This window comes from Capra hircus, chromosome 7 (genome assembly GCF_001704415.2).
Source record: "Capra hircus breed San Clemente chromosome 7, ASM170441v1, whole genome shotgun sequence".
Classification (NCBI taxonomy): Eukaryota; Metazoa; Chordata; class Mammalia; order Artiodactyla; family Bovidae; genus Capra; species Capra hircus.
This window is the reverse complement of record NC_030814.1, coordinates 58,142,703-58,165,198: the sequence shown is the minus strand read 5'-3', so window position 1 is coordinate 58,165,198 and position 22,496 is coordinate 58,142,703. Positions and strand designations below refer to the sequence as shown.

The window sequence follows — 22,496 nt, the reverse complement described above, 5'->3', positions numbered from 1 at the left end:
AGATCATTGACTCTTTCCTAATACATATTAAAATGTAAAAAAATAAAAATTAAAGCTATAAATTTCTTGCTATGGATTAAGCTGCATTTCATGAATTTTGATACATCGTGATTTTATTAAGTTTGAATTTATCATTTCCCTGTTGATTTCTTCTTTGATCTGTTGCTTAACCAGAAGTATGACTTAATTTCCAAATATCTGGGGATATTATTTTAGATATCCCAAATAAGTCTGTTTTAGTCTGAGAACTTACTCTGTATAATTTCACTCCTTTAAACTTAATTGAGTTTTGCTTATTTTGTTGTTGTTATCTAACATGTGGGTTATCTTGATATGTTTTATATGTATGCTTGAAAGAAATGTGTATTCTATAGTCGTGGTGAGTAGTGTTCTGTAAATATCAAACCAAATTGCTTTCATAATGTTTAAATATTCTTTATTCTTACCACATTTTCCTACATGTTCTATCAGTTACTGGGAGAAAAATGTTAATTCTTCATTTGTTAATTGTGGCTGTGTCTATTCTTTCAGTTCTAGCATTTTTGTAACCTTATGTATTGTGAAGCTTTGTTGCTAGATGTGCACATCATTAGAATTATTTTATCTTCATGATAAATTGACACTAAAAATTATGAAATATCTCTTTTAGTTTCTAGTAATACTTTAAATCTGATATTAGTAGAGTTACCCATATTTCTTATGCTTGGGGTTTGTATAATATATAAATTTTCATCCTTTTGCTTTTATTCTGTCTTTATATTTTAAGTTCATCTTCGGTAAACTATTATACATAGAGTTGGATCTTGCTTTTTTATCCAGTCTTATCATTTCTGCCTTTTAATAAGATAGTACATTCTATTTACATTTAATATAATTATTTCTATAATTGTGTCTGTTCTCCTTTGTTTGTTTTCTTTTGGCTCAATTCTGTAATTTTTGGTATTCCATTTTATATCCTAAATTTACTTTTTACTTATAACATTTTGGGATTGTATTTACTCTAAAAATAGGAATACACAACCTTTACTTATCACAGCCTACCTTAATTACTACTTCATCTATAATGTGAAAAGCTGCCTATTATGTAATTACCATCATTTTTGCCATAGCACAGATCAGTGCAAGACACAGGAGAGATATTTAAGAATTCATTTAGTGGAGGATCTCTGTAAATATGGTCAAATTGGAAAATACTTCAGAAAGACCTTGAAATCTACTATGTGGAAGGTATTTCAGACTGGAGAGATATATAATGAGAGTAATCAACATGGAAAAGTCTTCAGCCTGATTCCAAATTTAAATGTGTACAACAGAACTCATACTAAAGATAAATCCTGTGAATTCACTGGATCTGTGACAGCCTTCATTAATCATTCACTTGCTAAGACACACTGGACACAGTCCTAACAATATAAGGAATGTAGAAAACTTTTCAGCTTTTCTTTATATCTTAGGACTCATGTGAAAATTCACATTGGAGAAGAGTACTATGAATATACAAAATGTAGGAAAGCTCTCATTCATTCTTCATGCACTGCTGTACATGTAAGAACTCACAGTGGAGACAGGCTTTATATTTACAGAATGTGAAAATGCCTTCCATTTCTTTCATCTCTAAGAAAATGTGAAAACTCTCACTGGAGAAAAATTCTGTGAAGGCAAAAAATGTGGAAAAATCTTCAACTGGCCCTCATTTTTTAGTTACACATGTGAGAATTCATATTGAAAATATACCCAATGAATGTAAAAGAATATGAGAAAGTTTTATTTCTTCTATATCCCTTAAAGTACCTATAAGAACTCAAATTGGAAAGAAGTATTATGAATATAAAGAATGTGGGAAAACCTTCACTTATTCTTTTTTTTAAAACAGCTTAGACAATAGCACTTTAGTTGACAGTATATAAATTTCAAAAATACATTTTTTGTAAGAAAAGAGCAATAATTAAGTATAGTCTTTACAAACAAGTTTCTCAGTAAATTCCAGAGTGCTTTAGATCCCTGTTTACTAAGACACATTTTCTATCATTCTCCTGGGCAAACTGTTTAACATTCACTAATTTTAAAAAAGACCCAGAGCAGATAGTAATCCCCTCCTTTCACTCCATGTTGGATTTTCACTAAACCTGAGTGAATCACCTAATGAAAATGATAAAAGACATTGCTTTACTCTCATACCCTCCGCCTTCCCATCTTGTTCCCTTTTATCTTTAGTCCTACTAATAGAAGATCTGTATGTAAAAGCTCATTCAAAACTATTTATTGGCAGAAAAGAATTGTTCATTTAAGTCATAAATCTAAACAACTCAGAAGATGTAAAGAAGACCAGTACAGTTTGTATTTTTATCTTCATGCTCTCCCTAGCCTTGCTGCAATTTGAGAAAGGAATTCTGTCCTTTGTGTCATTCTGGTGCCCGCCCTTAATTAGAAATCCTTCATTTGTTGATTCTTCCTGAGGCACACAGCACTGGACAGTTTTCCAACTCAGACCTTCACTTATTCTTCAAAGATTATTTGACAAGTGAGAAAACACTAGAAATGAGTTCTATACATGTAAGGAATGCACAGCTCCCTTCCTCTTTTAATTAACCATATAAGGACCAGTATTGGATAGAGGCCCTATAATTGTAGACACAGTGACAGTTCTCTTGTTCTTCACATTTTACTGTACATGGGATACCATAAATTAGAGTGAAACTGTGTATATATGAAATGCAGGAGTGCCTTCATCTGTTCTCATCATTTAGGAAATTTGTGAGAACTCATACTGAAGAGAACTCTTATTAGTATTTGAAGTGCAGGAAAATCTTAATTTATATCTAATTCTTGTAAAACCATGTGAATCCTAACACTTTAGTGAATATATGAGAACACATAAGAGAAACCATACCAGTGTGAAGAGTGTGGGAAAACCTTCAGGTCTTTCTCATTCTTTAGTCATCAAGTGAGAACTCATACTGGGAGACAGGAATTTGAAGAATATGGAAAATTCTTTAATTTTCCCTAATACTCCAAAGATATGTGAAAACTCACACTGGAGAGAAAACCCTATGAATGTGGGAAAACCTTCAGGTGCATCTCTTCTTTGTTATACATAAAGAAATTAATACCTGAAGAAAAATCTTTAAAATGCTACAAATAGGGAATTGCTTTATCAGTGTCTCTCTCATCTTTGAAGTGGTACCCTAGCTTGTAACTTATAGTTTTCATTTGCTAATATAAACCTCTGTTAATAACACTCCTAGTACCCTTTCAGCTATTTCATATAACTTTCAATGTGTATTACTTTCATTGTGATTCACATATGTGTACTGTGTCATTTCTACTGTGACATCTCAGAGTGAAGTAAAATGTATGTTTTAATATGCAAGTAAGTGTATTTGGAATTAGTTTTGTTATTGTTTCTACTTAATTTCCACTATATGCAATGCATGTGGTCCTTGTGATACTGACTTTGGTACTTATTGGAATTTTCTTTCTGCCCTACTATGACAGACCCTGGGATTTGCCTACTGATACCTATTCTACCCTTCTTCCTTACTATGAAAACAGAAATTTTCAGGTTATTGACCTTTACTGTAGAGAGATGTATCTTTAGCATTTTTGTGGCTAGTATAGTAGGTAGCATTTGTTTTGGTTAATAAGTAGTTGATGTAAATAAAAAATGTTCAAAGTTATCAAAAAAGGATGGTTTCATCAGACTTGGTAATTTAACCTTTTGTACTTTGCTCTTCTTTTAAGTTGGACACAATTCACGTTGAAAAGAGAGAACTTGGAACCATGAGAATAAAAGCTAGGGGATTTGATTGTGCTGGATTATGTTATATGAGGGTTAGAACTACTTTTTCTAGAATACTCTTTGCTGAATGGTTAGAATTGGATAAAAGAGGAGCCTCCTGAGATTTGAAATGCAAAAATGAAGAAGCCATTGATCTCAAAATGATGTGGATGTAGCAGACTGACAGATCCAAAACTTCAGAAGTTCCAGACTTCAAGCTTATCTTCCTGACTACTGTCTTTGTTGAATAACATCAACCCTGAGCCAATCACAAGCACTTCAGTCCCCTCAGAGGTAGCGGTATCCACAGACATCTCCATGAGTCACCTTTTATGGTCCTACTTTGGCAGATAGACAGGCACAGCTGTTTGAATTTCCTTGCAAACTCAAATCTGTCCATTCATACCACTGTTTAAGGATATTGTGTTTAAAGATTCTCCAGTCCTCTGATTACCTCTTCTCCACATTTGTGAAAGGTCTAATTTCTCTAATGAGCACATAATTCTAATACTTCCAGTGGGTCTGTTTTCCTGAGTCATGAAATGTTACAGCAAAAGCAAGCAAATAAACAAATGAATAACTTTGTTCCCCTATTGCAACTGGTGAGTGGCTATCCTTGTTACCTATTTCCTGGACTCTTCCAGGAGAGAAATAAGCACCTTGCTGATTTCTGAAGCATGTTGTGGGAATTTTGTCTTAGTCAAAACTGAATGAAAGGGCTTCTCTGGTGGCTCAGTGGTAAAGAATATGCCTGCCAATGCAGGAGACACAGGTTTGATCTCTGGTCCGGGAGGATCGCACATGCCACAGAGCAGCTAAGCCCATGTGCCAAAACTGTGGAGTGTGTGCTCTAGAGTCTGGGAGCCACGACTGCTGAGCCCATGTGCCACAGCTACTGAAGTCTGAACACCCGAGAGCCTGTAGTCCACAACAAGAGAAGCCATCTCAATGAGAAGCCCACACACTACAATGAAGAGTAGCCGCTTCTTACCACAACCAGAGAAAAGTCTGTGCAGCAACAAAGACCCTGCACAGTCATAAATAAATAAATTTGTAAAAAAAAAAAACAACAAAACTTCAAAACTGAAATTCCTGAATGACACAGTATCATTAAATTTAAACTATTAACATAATTCACCATACTAACAAAATAAAGAACATATATATGATTATCTCAATAAGTGCATAGGAAGTCCTTGAAGAATACAAAATGCATTTTATGAAAACTTTCAAGACACTAGAGAATGGGAACACCCTTACTATTGTTAAAAAATAAAACTACAAAAATCCTAAAACTAACATCATACTCACTGGTAAGGTATTGAATGCTTCCCCATAATAGTAAGAGACAAAGCCAGAAAGTTCTCACTCTTTCTGTTCAACATTATTTTGTTTAAATATTTATTTACTTATTTGTCTGTACCAGGTCTTAGTTTTGGCTCTCCAGATCTTTGATCTTCATTGTAGCATGTGGGATCTTTAGTTGTGGCATGCAAACTCTTAGTTATGGCATGTGGGATCTAGCTCCCTGACCAGGGATCCAACCTGGACCCCTTGCATTAGGAGTGCAGAGTCTTAGCCACAGGACCACCAGGGAAATACCCTGTGGGACGTCTGTACAAGAAACAACAGGTAGATAATTTTATAGCAGGAACAGAAAGGAGCTAAACTGTTAGGAGATCAAGAGGTCACACATTTCCCATCCTTGGGGCAAGGGAGACACTACACATACACAAAAGGCTTCACAGGGTCAACAAGGCAGGGGATGTAGACTCTAGTAAGTCTTGCTATCCCCCTCCTGTATGCCTTTGCCGTGAAATCCATCTTGACTGAGGGATGTTTGTGTACCTAGAGGAAGGTCCTGAGACAGATTAACCAGGGGGTTCAAAACAAGACAACTGGCCAAGAAGGGGACAAAGCCCCAGAAGATTGCCCCATAATAAAGGATTTAAACTTCCCAGAGGCACGACTCTAGCACTCTCTCAGTGGGCTTGCCCATATGTCTTTATGCACCTATTGTGCTTTTCTAGTAAATACTCTTTCCTCTATATCTTCTGTCTCCTTGTCTGATTCTTCCTTTCAAGACAAGGGCTGGGGACTTAGATTCTACCCGCTGGCCCCTGTGGTCTAGCAGTGAAGATTCCTGGTTTCCACCCAGGTGACCAGGGTTCAATTCCAGCTGGAAATTAAGTTCTGTCTCTTCCAACTGCTGCTTACTGCAAGCTAATGCTCACTGTTGTGTGTGTCCAAACTCATTCTGAGTATTGCATCTACCACCAGGTAAGTGAAGTCCAGGCCAGAACCAGTGTCTACTCCTGTCTGGATCCATCTGTATCACCACAGGGGTATCAGTGTCAGTCAGCTGTGTCCAAGAGTCTTCCCACCGGTAAGCTGGCCACACAGCTATCTGCACTGGCAGTGTATTCTGGTGGCAGATAGAACAGTTCTTATGACTTCCCAGGTGGCACCAGTGGTAAAGAACCTGCCTGCCAATGCAGGAGACACAAGAGACTCAGGTTCAGTCCCTGGGTCAGGAAGATCCCCTGGAGAAGGGAATGGCAACCCACTACAGTATTCTTGCCTGGAGTATTGCATGGACAGAAGAGCCAAGTGGGCTACAGTCCATGGGGTCACAAAGAGTTGGACACAACTGAGTGACTTTCACTTTCACTTGTTTGACAATACTAGGTAGGGGAAATGTTCCCCAGTCAGATTCAGTATCCATCTCCCACATAGAAACTGGTTAAAAAAAAAAGGCCTATTCACATAAAGCCTATTCAAGCATACTGATTCTCCTACAAGTTTTACAGTAATTCCAACAACTCATATGTTCCTAACTGTAGCTTCGATTAGGACTTCATCCACAGGTTTTGATTTTACAGTACTAGGTAGGGGAAATGTTCCCCCTGCCAAACATAATATGCACTCCCATAAAACATTCAGGTAAAACTGACACTTCTTTACATAATTCTAACTTTCATAATCCTATCAATGATTATTAGGTAATCTTAATATAATTGTAGCCTGGGTTAGGGCTTCACCAGTGGGCTTTGATACCACAGCTGAGTCCTGGAAACTTCTCTTTTCTGGCCCCTGACCATTTTATCCTCTCCAGTGCAAAGTTGTTGGGTCCCCAGTGAGGGTTGAGACAAGGGACCCTGGGCCTTTTTTAATCTTCATCTTGTAAATCTGACTGCCCACTGCCCCGTGAAATTGCTGGTCAGATTTCTCATTTTAATTTCTACCTTTGACTTTTAAATTTTTTTCCAAACAGGTAGAGTGGACTCCTTTGGGGCCCTTTAATTTGGGAGGGCATCCAACATTAAAAGGGATCCAAATGGTGGATCCTTTTGGCCTACCCACCCCTAGGTTGTGCTATGTTAAAGCTTTTGTTTTAACCCCATCAGTGTCCATTTTATTCACTCATTTTTAAATAACCGTCTAAGGATTTCTATTCTACTGTAATGAGTCCTATGACTCTCCTTTGTTTCCTCTTTGTTTTGCTTCTGTCAATATTCACTTCATTCATCTTACTACTTCAGTTCAGTTCAATCGCTCAGCGGTGTCCAACTCTTTGCCACCCCATGAACCACAGCACGTCAGGCCTCCCTGTCCATCACCAACTCCTGAAGTTCACCCAAACTCATGTCCATTGAGTCGGTGATGCCATCCAACCATCTCATCCTCTGTCGTCCCCTTCTCCTCCTGCCCTCAGTCTTTCCCAGCACCAGGGTCTTTTCAAATGAGTCAGCTGTTTGCATGAGGTGGCCAAAGTATTGGAGTTTCAGCTTTAACATCAGTCCTTCCAATGAATATTCAGGACTGATCTCTTTCAGGATGGACTGGTTGGATCTCCTTGAGTCCAAGGGACTCTCAAAAGTCTTCTCCAACACCACAGTTCAAAAGCATCAATTCTTCGGCGCTCAGCTTTCTTTATAGTCCAACTCTCACATCCATACATGACCACTGGAAAAACCATAGCCTTGACTATACGGATCTTTGTTGACAAAGTAATGTCTCTGCTTTTCAATATGCTGTCTAGGTTGGTCATAACTTTCCTTACTACTTAGTAACTATTTAAAATGTTCTACCTTGTTGGGAAGAGTCATGTGACTTCCCCCCCTCCTTTGCCTCTTACATTCTCTTGTTAATTACCTTAATTTTTTATTAGCATCTATAAGATCCAGTGAGGGGAAGATGAAATAGCAAATTTTATAAGGTTTCCTGAACTGCTTTTTGCAACAACAGGATTGTTGGGCCCTAAAGAAGGCTGCAAATCCTGGAAGATGATGCTGTGAAATTGCTGCACTCAATATGCCAGCAAATTTGGAAAACTCAGCATTGGCCACAGGACTGGAAAAGGTCAGTTTTCATTCGAATCCCAAAAAAAGGCAATGCCAAAGAATGCTCAAACTACCGCACAATTGCACTCATCTCACACGCTAGTAAAGTAATGCTCAAAATTCTCCAAGCCAGGCTTCAGCAATACGTGAACTGTGAACTTCCAGATGTTCAAGCTGGTTTTAGAAAAGGCAGAGGAACCAGAGATCAAATGCCAACATCTGCTGGATCAGAAAAAGCAAGAGAGTTCCAGAAAAACATCTATTTTTGCTTTATTGGCTATGCCAAAGCCTTTGACTGTGGGGATCACAATAAACTGGAAAATTCTGAAAGAGATGGGAATATCAGGCCACCTGACCTGCCTCTTGAGAGACCTATATGCAGGTCAGGAAGCAACAGTTAGAACTGGACATGGAACAACAGACTGGTTCCAAATAGGAAAGGAGTACATCAAGGCTGTATATTGTCACCCTGCTTATTTAACTTATATCCAGAGTACATCACGAGAAATGCTGGGCTGGAAGAAGCACAAGCTGGAATAAAGATTTCCGGGAGAAATATCAATAACCTCAGATATGCAGATGACACCACCCTTATGGCAGAAAGTGAAGAGGAACTAAAAAGCCTCTTGATGAAAGTGAAAGAAGAGAGTGAAAAAGTTGGCTTAAAGCTCAACATTCAGAAAACGAAGTTCATGGCATCCGGTCCCATCACTTCATGGGAAATAGATGGGGAAACAGTGGAAACAGTGTCAGACTTTATTTTGTTGGGCTCCAAAATCACTGCAGATGGTGACTGTAGCCATGAAATTAAAAGATGCTTACTCCTTGGAAGAAAAGTTATGACCAACCTAGATAGCATATTCAAAAGCAGAGACATTACTTTGCCGACTAAGGTCTGTCTAGTCAAGGCTATGGTTTTTCCTGTGGTCATGTATGGATGTGAGAGTTGGACTGTGAAGAAAGCTGAGCACTGAAGAATTGATGCTTTTGAACTGTGGTGTTGGAGAAGACTTTTGAGAGTCCCCTGGACTCAAGGAGATCCAACCAGTTCATTCTAAAGGAGATCAGTCCTGGGTGTTCACTGGAAGGACTGATGCTAAAGCTGAAACTCCAATACTCTGGCCACCTCATGTGAAGAGTTGACTCTTTGGAAAAGACTCTGATGCTGGGAGGGATTGGGCGGAGGAGGAGAAGGAGACGACAGAGGATGAGATGGTTGGATGGCATCACCGACTCAATGGACATGAGTTTAGGTGAACTCCAGGAGTTGGTTATGGACAGGGAGGCCTGGTGTGCTGCAATTCATGGGGTCACAAAGAGACACAACTGAGTGACTGAACTGAACTGAACTGAAAGAAGGCTGGGCCTCAAAGAATTGATGTTTTCAAACTATGGTGCTGGAGAAGCCTCTTGCGAGTCCCTTCCAGACAGCAAGGAGATTAAACCAGTCAATCCTAAAGGAAATGAACCCTGAATATTCATTGGAAGGACAGATGCTGAAGGTCCAATACTTAGGCCACCTGATGCCAAGTGCCAACTCATTGGCAAAGACCTTGAGGCTGGGGAAGATTGAGGGCAGGAGGAGAAGAGGGAGACAGAGGATGAGATGGTTGGATGGCATCACCAGTTCAATGGACAAGAATGTGGGCAAACTCCAGGCGATGGTGAGGGACAGGGAGACCTGGCATGCTACAGTTCATGGGGTGGCAAAGAGTTGGACATGACTTGGTGACAGAACAACCACCACCACCGTGAAGACATAATAACTCTAAATGTGTAATGCACTTATCAACTGAACAATAGGATTATAGGGGATGCCCATGTGAAGGGGTCCCTTTAACCACAGAATTTATGATGAGCTGGGTAATGGGCATATTCAGTGGGTGTATATCCTACTCATTAAACGGCTAGTTCCACACAGCTTGCATATGAAACATATCAGCTGCTTTATCTGAAGTTTTCCACTTGGCATTCACAGGAGGAGAGAAACTATCCCCCATCTCAGGATAAACAGACCTTAGAGTGGCTTTTATCCAGTCCATCAGGCTGGCTGTTCCCCCAGGAATAACCTCCTGTGTATCTGGATCACATATAATCATCTGTGATTGTTCCATAGTGATGTGTGGGCCCTGTTTCAATACAAACATACTCTCCCATTTTGCAGCACTCAAAACCAAAGACATAGCCCCCAAACTAGTTACTCCTGCAATTTATTTCAGTGAATATTCTTCAGGAACTTGATGGTCTACAGAATCAAACAGTTCCTTCACACTATAATCCTGGTATCAGGAGCTTCTTGGTTTTGTCCTTTTCCCCATGTTTACTGGGGGACTCATCTTTCAGTGTCATATCTTTTTGTTCTTTGATACAGTTCACGAGGTTATCATGGCAAGTATACTGGGGTAGTTTGCCATTTCCTCCTCCAGTAAATCATGTTTTGTCAGAATTCTCCATTGTAACCCGTTCGTCTTGGGTGGCCCTACACGGCATGGCTCATAGCTTCACTGAGTTTCGCAAGCCCCTTTGCCACGACAATACAGTGATCCATGAAGGCAGAACGCCAAAGAATTGATGGCTTCAAACTGTGGTGTTGGAGAAGACTCCTGAAAGTTCCTTAGATGGCAAGGAAATCAAACCAGTCAATCTTAAGGGAAATCAACCCTGAATACTTGTTGGAAGGACTGATGCTGAAACTGAAGCTCCAGTATTTTTGTCATCTGATGCGAACAGCCAACTCATTGGAAAAGTCCCTGATGCTGGGGAAGATTGAGGTCAGAAGGAGAAGAGGGCATAAGAGGATGAGATGGCTGAATGGCATGACCAATGCAAAGGACATGAACTTGGGCAAACTTTGGAGATGGTGAGGGACAGGGAAGCCTGCTGCAGTCCATGGAGTTGCAAAGAGTTGGACACGACTGGGCAACTAAACAAGAACATGTTTACTACCTTCTTCATAACTGGAGGTCTTTTTGAGGCTAGCGGCCCAAGCTCAGACTTGCTGAAATCTGAGTTTGGACCAGCATCAAGATCTAACCCAGCATTATCTTTTAGTTTAGCTATTACAGATAACAATAATCAAGGAATTATATGTCTAGTATACCTCTTGTTATTATGCACTTTCTTATATACCCAGTGATTCCACTCCTCAGGATTTGGATCCATCTCTAAATACCTTTGGTAACTTTTACCTTTCTGACTGACTACAGCAAACTGCTGCTTATACCATGGGTGACCATGTGACTCGGGAATCAAAGGGTCTTCATCCTCTGCCCTTCACGCTTTCTATTTCCAAACCACATGTTTCCATAAGCCAGGGCTAACCTAGCAAATCCCACTTCATTGACACCAACTGTTTTGTGTTCTGAGCACCCAGTTTCAATGTGGGAAGAGGGAGTTTTTCTCCACACCTCCAACAAGCAATGTTCCAACACCAGCTAGGTTTCCTACAAGTCAAGTCATTTCTGACACTATCTCCACTGATACAGCATTAGATTCCACAGATTGAGAGTTCTTACCCTCTAATCACATGGCTGATTTACCTGGCAACCAGTACCCTATCCATAGGTGCTGGTTAAAAGTTTTGCCAAAAGAACACGGTGCTCATAGGAAAAACCCTCTTCCAACAGTACAAGAGATGACTCTACACATGGACATCACCAGATGGTCAACACCAAAATAAGATTTATTATATTCTTTGCAGCTGAAGATGGAGAAGCTGAATACAGTCAGCAAAAACAAGACCTGGAGCTGATCATGGTTCAGATCATGAACTCCTTATTGCAAAATTCAGACTTAAATTGAAGAACACAGGGAAAACCGCTGGGCTTCCCTGGTAGCTCAGCTGGTAAAAAAAATCTGCCTGCAATGCAGGAGAGTGGTTCAATTCCTGGGTTAGGAAGATCCCCTGGAGAAGGAATAGGCTACCCACTCCAGAATTCATGGCCTTCCCTGGGGCTCAGACAGTAAAGAATCCACCTGCAATACAGGAGTCCTGGGTTTGATCCTTAGGTTGGGAAGATTCTCTGGAGGAGGGCATGGCAAATGATTCCAGTATTCTAGACTGGAGAATCCCCATGGACAGAGGAGCTTGGCAGGCTACAACCCATGAGGCCACAAAGTCAGACACGACTGAGTGGCTAGGCACAGTACAGACAGGGAAAACCACTAGGCCATTCAGGTATGACCTAGTCAAATCCCTTATGATTATACAGTAGAAGTGACAAATAGATTCAAGGGATTAGATCTCATAGATAGCGTGCCTGAAGAACTGTGCACAGAGGTTCGTAACATTGTACCGGAAGCGGTGATCAAAATCATCCCCAAGAAAAAGAAATGCAAAAAGGCAAAATGGTTGTTTGAGGAGACCTTACAAATAGCTGAGAAAAGATGAGAAACGAAAAGCAAAGGAGAAAAGGAAAAATATTCCCATCTGAATGCAGAGCAACAGAGAATAGCTAGGATAACAAAACCTTTTTGAGTGAATAATGCAAAGAAATAGAGGGAAACAACAGAATGGGAAGGACTAGAGATCTTGTCCAGAAAATTAGAGATACCAAGGGAACATTTCATACAAAGATGGGTACAATAAAGGACAGAAATGGTATGGACCTAACAGAAGCAGAAGGTATTAAGAAGAGGTGGCAAGAATACACAGAAGAACTGTACAAAAAAGATCTTCATGATCCAGATAACAACAATGGTGTGATCACTCACCTAGAGCCAGACATCCTGGAGTGTGAAGTGGGCCTTAGAAAGCATCACTACGAAGTTAGTGGAGCTGACAGAATTTCAGTTGAGCTATTTCAAATCCTAGAAGATGATGCTGTTAAACTGCAGCACTCAGTATGTCAGCAAACTTGGAAAACTCAGCAGGACTGGAAAAGGTCAGTTTTCATTCCAGTCCCAAAGAAGGGCAATGTCAAAGAATGTTCAAACTAATGCACAACTGCAATCATTTCACACACTAGCAAAGTAATGCTCAAAATCCTTCAAGCTAGACTTCAGCAGTATGTGAACCAAGAACTTCCAGATGTAAAAGTTGGATTTAGAAAAGGCACAGGTATCAGAGATAAAACTGCCAACATCCACTAGATCATAGAAAAAGCTAGAGAATTCCAGAAAAACAACTACTTCTGATTCATTGACTATGCCAAAGCCTTTGACTGTGTGGATCACAACAGACTCTGGAAAACTCTTAAAGAGATAGGAATTCCAGACCACCTGACCTGCCTCCTGCAAAACCTGTATGCAGGTCAAGAAGCAACAGTTAGAACCAGATGTGGAAAAATAGACTGGTTCTAAATTGGAAAAGGAGTGATCCAGGCTCTATCTTGTCACCCTGCTTATATAACTTACATGCAGAGTACATCATGCAAAATGCTGGGCTGGATGAAGCGCAAGCTGGAATCCAGACTGCCAGGAGAAATATTAACCTCAGACATGCAGATGATACCACCCTATTGCCAGAAAGCAAAGAGGAATTAAAGAGCCTCTTGATGAAGGTGAAAGAGGAAAATGATAAAATCTGGCTTAAAACTCAACATTCAAAAAACCAAGATCATGGCATCTGGCCCCATCATTTCATAGCAAAAAGATGGGGAAACAATGGAAACAGTGTCAGACTTTATTTTCTTGGGCTCCAAAATCACTGCAGATGGTGACTGCAGCCATGAAATTAAAAGACACTTGCTCTTTGGAAGAAAAGCAATAACAAACCTAGACAGCATATTAAAAAGCAGAGACATTACTTTGCCAACAAAGGTCTGTCTAGTCAAAGCTATGGTTTTTCCAGTAGTCGTGTATGGATGTGAGAGCTGGACAGTAAAAAAGGCTGAGCAACAAAGAACTGATGCCTTTGAACTGTGGTGCTGGAAAAGACTTTTAAGAGTCCCTTGGACAGCAAGGAAATCAAACCAGTCAATCCTGAAAGAAATGAACCCTGAATATTCATTGGAAGGACTGATGCTGAAGCTGAAGCTCCAGTAATATGGCCACCTGATCGAAAGAGCTAACTAACTGGAAAAGACCCTCATGCTGAGAAAGACTGAAGGTAGAAGGAGAAGTGGGTGACAGAGGATGAGACAGTTAAATGGCATCACCAACTCAATGAACATGAGCAAACTCCTAGAGATGGTGGAGGACCGGGAAGCTTGGTGAGCTGCAGTCCATAGGGTCACAAAGAGTCAGACAAGGGACAAAACTCAGTGACTGAACAACAAAAAGACACCTCATTGACATAACAAAAGACACCTTTATTGCTCTCTTGGGAAATCTCAACGGTGTAAGGGGCTATATCAGAAACCAAGAAGAAAGACCAAATATGTATTTCCTATTATCAGTCACAATGTCCAGCTTTCCTGGTGGTTCAGTGGTAAAGAATCTGCCTGCCAATGTAAGTTACTTGGGTTTGATCCCTGGTCCCAGAATATCCCTGTTCTGGTGGAGCAACTAAGCCCATGTACCACAACTACTGGGCCCAAGTGCTGCAACTACTGACGCCTAAGTGCCCAGGACCGTGCTCCACAACAACAAAAGCCACTGCAATGAGAAGCCCGGGCATTGCACGGAAAGGTAGCCCCCGCTTGCCACAATTAGAGAAAAGCCCTTGTAGCAACAAAGATCCAGTGCAACCAAAAATAGAATAAATAAATGAAAATGATTTTTAAAACATCACGTCACACTGGATGAGAGACATGTTTACGGAACTCTCAGAATGGGACACAGAATATGGAGATATAAGTGCATCAAATGAATGCTCACTAATGTTCAACACTGCAGTTGTGAATTTTAGTACTGAAATTGAAAAGAAGGTCAATTATGTGGCTTTTTACTTCAAAAAAACACATCTGCTTACTGTATGCCAGGCATAGATCTACCCATAAGATATCAAATAGCCCTTTCTCCAACTATACCAATATTTGGTGGTAAATGAACCTAAAATCTTAAAGCCCTTGACTCTTCTGAATCCTCCGGCCAACATAAGACTTTTAAACTACTTGCCAGAGGAAAGCAGTATCCCCTTTCCTGGAAACCATACAACACATTTACGAGGCAGGTGCTTTACAAAATGACACTTGTTCTTAACATCTCTCCTTTTTTTTTTTTTAAAGAAACTGTTTATTTTCTGTCAGCCTATTTCCATTTTAAGAGTATGTGGGGGCTTCCCCAGTGGCTCAACAGTAAAGAATCCACCTGCCCAATGCAGGAGACGCGGGTTCCATCCCTGGTCTGGGAAGATCCCACATGCTGTGGAGCAATTAAGCCCATGAGCCACAACTATGGAGCTTGTGCTCTAGAGTCCTGGAACCACAACTCTGGAAGCCCGAATGCCCTAGAGCCTGTGTTCCACAAGGGAAGCCACTGCAATGAGAAGCCCAACCATCGCAACTAGAGACTAGTGCCTGCTCCCTACAGCTTAAGAAAAAGCCCACACAGCAACAAAGACCAAGCACAGCCAAAATTAATAAATGAAGAAAGAAAATTACTTTTTAAGAGTTGGTGGAAGAACAACTTAAGACCACTCAGTGGTTTCTCCTACCCATTCAGCGGCTTGACAGGTGGGAGCTACAGACCAGTGTGCAGTGGCAGGCTGAGCACTCCAGTCTTCAGTGGGGAACCGCTGAGCTGAGTTCCTGCATGCCTTTGGACCAGTTCAGCCCTCAGTTTGAGTAGCAGTGAACTCAGTGAGCAAATGAACTGGTGAATGAACCGAGCAGTCCATTCACTCTGAAATTCCTCCTTGGTCACAGCCTTCTCAGCTGCCACCTATTATTCCTTTTCAAACTCTTCAGGACCTCTGTAGAAGCAGAGATCAGGCATGACTTCCCATGGGTGTTCCCAGGAGATGATGCCACACATGCACAGAACTTCCCAGGTCTGCAACCACCACCACATCAGGCCCTCTGAGCGAGCTCCCTTGTCGTTGTCATTGTTCGTTCAGTCAGGCCCAACTCTTTGCAACCCCATGGATGACAGCACACCAGGCTTCCCTGTCCCTCCGTATCTTCCAGAGTTTGCTCAAACTCATGTCCATTGAGTCGATGATGCCATCCAACCATTTCATCCTCTGCCGCCCCATTCTCCTCTTGCAGGATGGCAATGTCCGCATAACACAGAGGAGAGTCTGTTACACAGAGCAATGGTAGGCAGGTTAATGTAGGAGGCATCTGTGAGAGGCTGGTGGTCAGCCCTGGGATCAGTAACTAACTGAAGTCTTGGCTCCCGGAAGGCTGCCTGGATCTGGTTAGTGAAAGTTCCAGGACTGAAGTGGCCTGTAATAGGAATAGCTCCAGTGGCAGCAACAAACTTCAGCACAGCTCACTGGCTAGTATTCCTGGAGGATGTGACACTGACATCAGCTGGGTTTTCAAAGGCAACAATGGCACAAGCTGCCAACAGAAGCTTCTCCCAAGTTCTCTTCAGATTTATGATGTAGACGCCATAACTTTTCCTTCTGTAGGTGTACTGTTCCATTTGGAAGTCAAGGTTGATGCCACCTACGTGGGTTCCCACTGCAAGGAATTTGAGGACACCACCCTCCTCCATTTGCAGGACATCAAGGACAGCAGACATTGTGAAAGTTTCCGTTTACATTACAGTGGGAATCCAAAACGCCATATGGATCCCTGTCTTAGTAGTGTGAAAAAATCAACATCTCTCCTTCTAATCCACATTCCTTAGGCTATGACCTATGGAAAAGTACACTTTCCATTCTAGAGGAGATCACTTTCACAGAAGCAATTGCAAGACCTGACCAACTGTACAAGAGGATCCACGGAAACATGAGAGAATGGATTTTGAGAGTATTAGACTAGGGCACATAATACAAAGCTGGATATGACAGAATTAAATGACATGGAGAACTTGTCCATGACTTGGGATTTAAGCTTCTGGCAAGGATACTTGAACCAGATCCTAATACTTTGGCCAGAAAGATCAATGGTTCTTTGAAGATTAGACAGAATGAATAGCTAATAAATGTAGTAGAGATATGAAATATCCTCAGACATAGTATGGAAGAGAATATAAGAAGGCTCAAAGAGGTGAGGATGTTAGAATAGATTGACTGTATAAAACCTGAGAACCCCAAAATTATGTTCTCTAAGATGACCCAGAAGTGAGGCTTCTAATGAGAAAAATACTGACATCTTTGTGAAGCTCAGTGGGTAGCTATCCCTTACAGACAAGGGTTTGTGGTACTGATGCTGGCAAAGAACTGAGCTCTCTGGCATGAGTAAGAATAATGCGATTTCAGAATAACAGAGGCCAAATAGCTCCACATAACTATTAGTGGCAAAGCAGATTTAACTACTGTGGTATCAGCAAGACCACCATGGCAATCAAGGTGTTTTTACACATGGGGATTGTGGCTATGCCTAATAAATCAATGTGTTCCTGGGAGCAAGAAAGACAAGAAAATAAATGTAGCTTGTCTTGTTTTGTAAATATATTTGAGAGTTGGTGTACAGCTACTGCAGCTTTGAAGATGGCACTAGTGGCAAAGAACCTGCCTGCCAATGCAGGAGACTTAAGAGACAAGAGTTGGATCCCTGGGTCGGGAAGATCCCCTGGAGGAGAACACGGCAACCCACTCCAGTATTCTTGCCTGGAGAATCTCACGGACAGAGGAGCCCTATGGGCTACGGTCCATGGGATCACAAAGAGTCGGACATGATTGAGGCGACTTAGCAGGCAACATGCACAGCTATTACAATGGAACACTGTATTTCCTCACCCTGTGTTTAGATATATCAGGTCACATACCAGAGCCTGTTAGAAGGAGAAGATAACACTCCTTAAAGAAGGGCAATGCCACTGCAACTAAAGACTCTAAGTGTTCTTCTGTTGTTGTTTGGTTGCTAAGTCATGTCTGACTCTTTGGCAACCCAGTGAACTGAAGACCACCAGGCTCCTCTGTCCATGGGATTTCTCAGGCAAGAGTACTGGAATGGGTTGCCATTTCCTTCTCCAGAGCATCTTCCTGACCCAGAGATTGAGGCTGGGTCTCCTGCCTTGGCAGGCTGATTCTTTACCAGTGAGCTACCAGGGAAGCTCAAATGTTCCTTCTATCCTTTCCTCCAGAGATCTGCAGCTATTTGCCTAGGTAACTGCACTTGGGAAAGTGGATTATTCAGAATTCTCAAAGGAGGTCAAATATAGTTCCTGAGCAGCCTCTGAAAGAGGTGACCTAAAACACTACAATGGTCCTTCAGCTATAATGAAGGCTTATAGAGATCAAGAGATGAATGAAATATAGGCCCAAATCCACCTCAAAGTGGGGCCAAAGCATCCACAGACCATGTGATTATTACCATGTGATTATTTCCCAGGTCCCTGAGTGTATAATTGGGATAGATATACTTATCAGCTGGAGGAACCCTGTGCAGAAAGAGCTAATGCAGCAAATCCTTAGAAAGCCCTGCTTGCAAGGCTGGCCTTTGGCTGTTATCTGGGAACTTGGATTTGGGGAGCATTTCCACTGTCCCTTACCACTGGCTTTCTTGGAATTATGAATTCACAGATCCGAATCACCTAGATCTGACTCTAAGTGAAAATCTGATACTATCTTCTAAGGGCCATTTCAGTTAGAGCATGAGCTGTGCCAAATTGAAAGCAGCCATAGGCTCAATAAAGGGAACACAGAGACTTCCCTGGTGGTCCAGTGGCTAAGACTCTGAGCTCCCAATGCAGGGAGCCCTGGTTCGATCCCTGGTCCGGGAACTAGATCCCACAAGTCACAACTAAGAGTTCACATGCTGCAACTAAAGACCCAGCAAGCCACAACAAAGATTGAAGATTCCCCGTGCTACAACTAAGACCCGGCACAGTCAAATAAATAAGTTTTTTAATAAATAAAGGGAACATAGATTCTGTGATTGTGCAGGTTTAGGAAACCACTTTGTGGAGCCCTAAACAATGAAAACATGGATGCTGGCTGGACTATCTGGGCCACTTACAGATGCCCACAGAAAAGGGCTTATTTTCTGATAGGGCTATTTGCAATTGAGGTGCTGATTGCCTCTACATTTCTGATAGATACATACAGAGACTGGTTGCATTTCTAACTTGTGAGTACTGTGGAAAGCTGCCAAGTTGGGGGAAGGCACATTACAGTGACTATGCCCCCTCTACTCACTCCAGACAGATCAGACTCTGGACCCTAATGCAATATGTTGCACAGCTATTGACTTGCTGTATTCAGATTTCCAGTTTGGTTGCAATCTGCATCAATGAACTAACAGTGTGACTCTATTTCCCTCACCTTTTTCCTAGTAGACACATCTTATTAAGGCAATTTGACTGTTAAATGCAACTATCCCCAGAAATAGATTGATCTCTATAAATCATGTTGAAAACCTTTGAAAATTCAGAATATCATCATGACCAACTCCTTAACATGATATGACTTTGTGGTTAAATTACATCAAAAATCTTTTCTGTGAAACTGTTTTTGTCTCTTGCACACAGCCTTTCCAAACAAGAGCTCTGGGTTGGAGTAGGGATAACTAAAAAATAAAGTTATTTATAGTTGCTAAAGGGGATACACTTGATTTTTTGACAATGAAGAAAACACATTCTGGAGAGGCACAGAGAGTGGGGAGGACATTAATGGTTTTTGTTTTTCAGAACTGTTCCTGGAAGCTTCCCTCTCTTCTTGAAGGAAAACTCCCCATGCTGCCTACCAAGCTGCTGTGAACACATGTAATTCCGCTGGACTGCTGAGCCCTTAATCACACCTGACACTGCCGACTATGAAGCAGCAGAGAATGGCTCCAGCTCCTGCACTTTTGATGCATAACACTTCCAGATGCTGTCCACACACATGAGGTGGATAAATTGATATAGTGTACAAGCAAATCTGTTTGAAAATGACTGCCTTGGGAAGCCCCTTTGAAATAAAAAAACTGAAGTGAATTATTGGACTGAACTGAGAATCCCAGAGGAGTAGGTACCATAGTTGGAGGCTATCTTGGAGGCTGTCAACCGGTACTGCCTAGCTGATATATGTTCTGCTTGGGGTGCCCTAACAATGTAAACTCTGTTTCCAGAGGTACTACATGTACCCTCTGGAATTGTAATTTTGACATGTGTACCCTGACACTGCCTCAGCCCTAAAAGGCATTGTGTCAGCTTCAACTTACTAGCCAGAGTTGTGCTGTGCCTGACTTGAAGCCTTGGGCTAAGTGAAAAGATCATAACAAAAACTTAAGCAGGAAGATCCCTGGCTTTCTTAGGAAGGCCTTTATTGTTAGTGGGATTTGTTTAACTGGCCAAAGCTAGGACTCATAAAGAGCATGTGTATGTGTGTTAGTCGCTCAGTTGTGTCCAACTCTTTGCGACCCCATGGATTGTAACCCACAAGGCTCCTTTGTCCAAGGAATTCTCCAGGCAAGAATACTAGAGTGGGTTACCATTCCATTCTCCAAGGGATCTTCCTGATCCAGGGGTCGAACCTGGGTCTCCTGCATTGCAGGCAGATTCCTTACAGACTGACCCACCAGGGAAGCCCATTCATCTTCATGGGCATCAATTCACTTCAGTTCAGTTCAGTTGCTCAGTCGTGTCTGACTCTTTACGACTCCATGAATCGCAGCACACCAGGCCTCCCTGTCCATCACCAACTTCCGGAGTTCACCTAAACTTCTGTGCATTGACTCAGTGATGCCATCCAGCCATCTCATCCTCTGTCATCCCCTTCTCCTCCTGCCCTCAATCCCTCCCAGCATCAGGGTCTTTTCCAATGAGGCAACTCTTCGCATGAGGTGGCCAAAATATTGGAGTTTCCGCCTCAGCATCAGTCCTTCCAATGAACACCCAGGACTGATCTCCTTTAGGATGGACTGGTTGGATCTCCTTGCAGTCTAAGGGACTCTCAAGAGTCTTCTCCAACACCACAGTTCAAAAGCATCAATTCTTCAGTGCTCAGCTTTCTTTATAGTCCAACTCTCACATCCATACATGACCATTGGAAAAACCATAGCCTTGACTAGACAGATCTTTGTTGACAAAGTAATGTCTCTGCTTTTGAATATGCTATCTAGGTTGCTCATAACTTTCCTTCCAAGGAGTAAGTGTCTTTTAATTTCATGGCTGCAATCACCATCTGCAGTGATTTTGGAGCCCCCCAAAATTAAGTCAGCCACTGTTTCCACTGTTTCCCCATCTATTTCCCATGAAGTGATGGGACCGGATGCTATGATCTTAGTTTTCTGAATGTTGAGCTTTAAGCCCACTTTTTCACTCTCCTCTTTCACTTTCCTCAAGAGGCTCTTTAGTTCTTCTTCACTTTCTGCCATAGGGGTGGTGTCATCTGCATATCTGAGGTTATTGATATTTCTCCCAGCAATCTTGATTCCAGCTTGTGCTTCTTCCAGCCCAGAGTTTCTCATGATGTATTCTGCATATAAGGTAAATAAACTGGGTGACAATATACAGCCTTGACATACTCCTTTTCCTATTTGGAACCAGTCTGTTGTTCCATGTCCAGTTCTAACTGTTGCTTCCTGACCTGCATACAGATTTCTCAACAGGCAGGTCAGGTGGTCTGGTATTCCCATCTCTTTCAGAATTTTCCACAGTTTATTGTGATCAACACAGTCAAAGGCTTTGGCATAGCCAATAACACAGAAATAGATGTTTTTCTGGAACTCTCTTGCTTTTTCCATGATCCAGTGGATGTTGGCAATTTGATCTCTGGTTCCTCTGCCTTTTCTAAAACCACCTTGGACATCAGGAAGTTCACAGTTCACGTATTACTGAAGCCTGGCTTGGAGAACTTTGAGCATTACTTTATTAGTATGTGAGATGAGTGCAATTGTGCGGTAGTTTGAGCATTCTTTGGCATTGCCTTTCTTTGGGATTGGAATGAAAACTGACCTTTTCCAGTCCTGTGGCCACTGCTGAGTTTTCCAAATTTGCTAGCATATTGAATGCAGCACTTTCATAGCATCATCTTTCAGGACTTGAAATAGCTCAAATAGAATTCCATCACCTCTATTAGTTTTTTTCATAGTGATGCTTTCTAAGGCTCACTTGACTTCACATTCCAGGATGTCTGGTTCTAGGTGAGTGATTACAACATCGTGATTATCTTGGTCGTGAAGATCTTTTTTGTACAGTTCTTCTGTGTATTCTTGCCACCTCTTAATATCTTCTGCTTCTGTTATGTCCATACCATTTCTGTCCTTCTTCGAGCCCATCTTTGCATGAAATGTTCCCTTGGTATCTCTAATTTTCTTGAAGAGATCTCTAGTCTTTCCCATTCTGTTGTTTTCCTCTATTTCTTTGCACTGATAGCTGAGGAAGGCTTTCTTATCTCTCCTTGCTATTCTTTGGAAGTCTGCATTCAAATGGGAATATCTTTCCTTTTCTCCTTG

At 41.5% G+C, this 22,496-nt stretch overlaps 1 pseudogene; it reads right to left on the bottom strand.

The window, feature by feature from the left end:
• Positions 15,632-16,692, bottom strand: LOC102182499 (annotated as a pseudogene).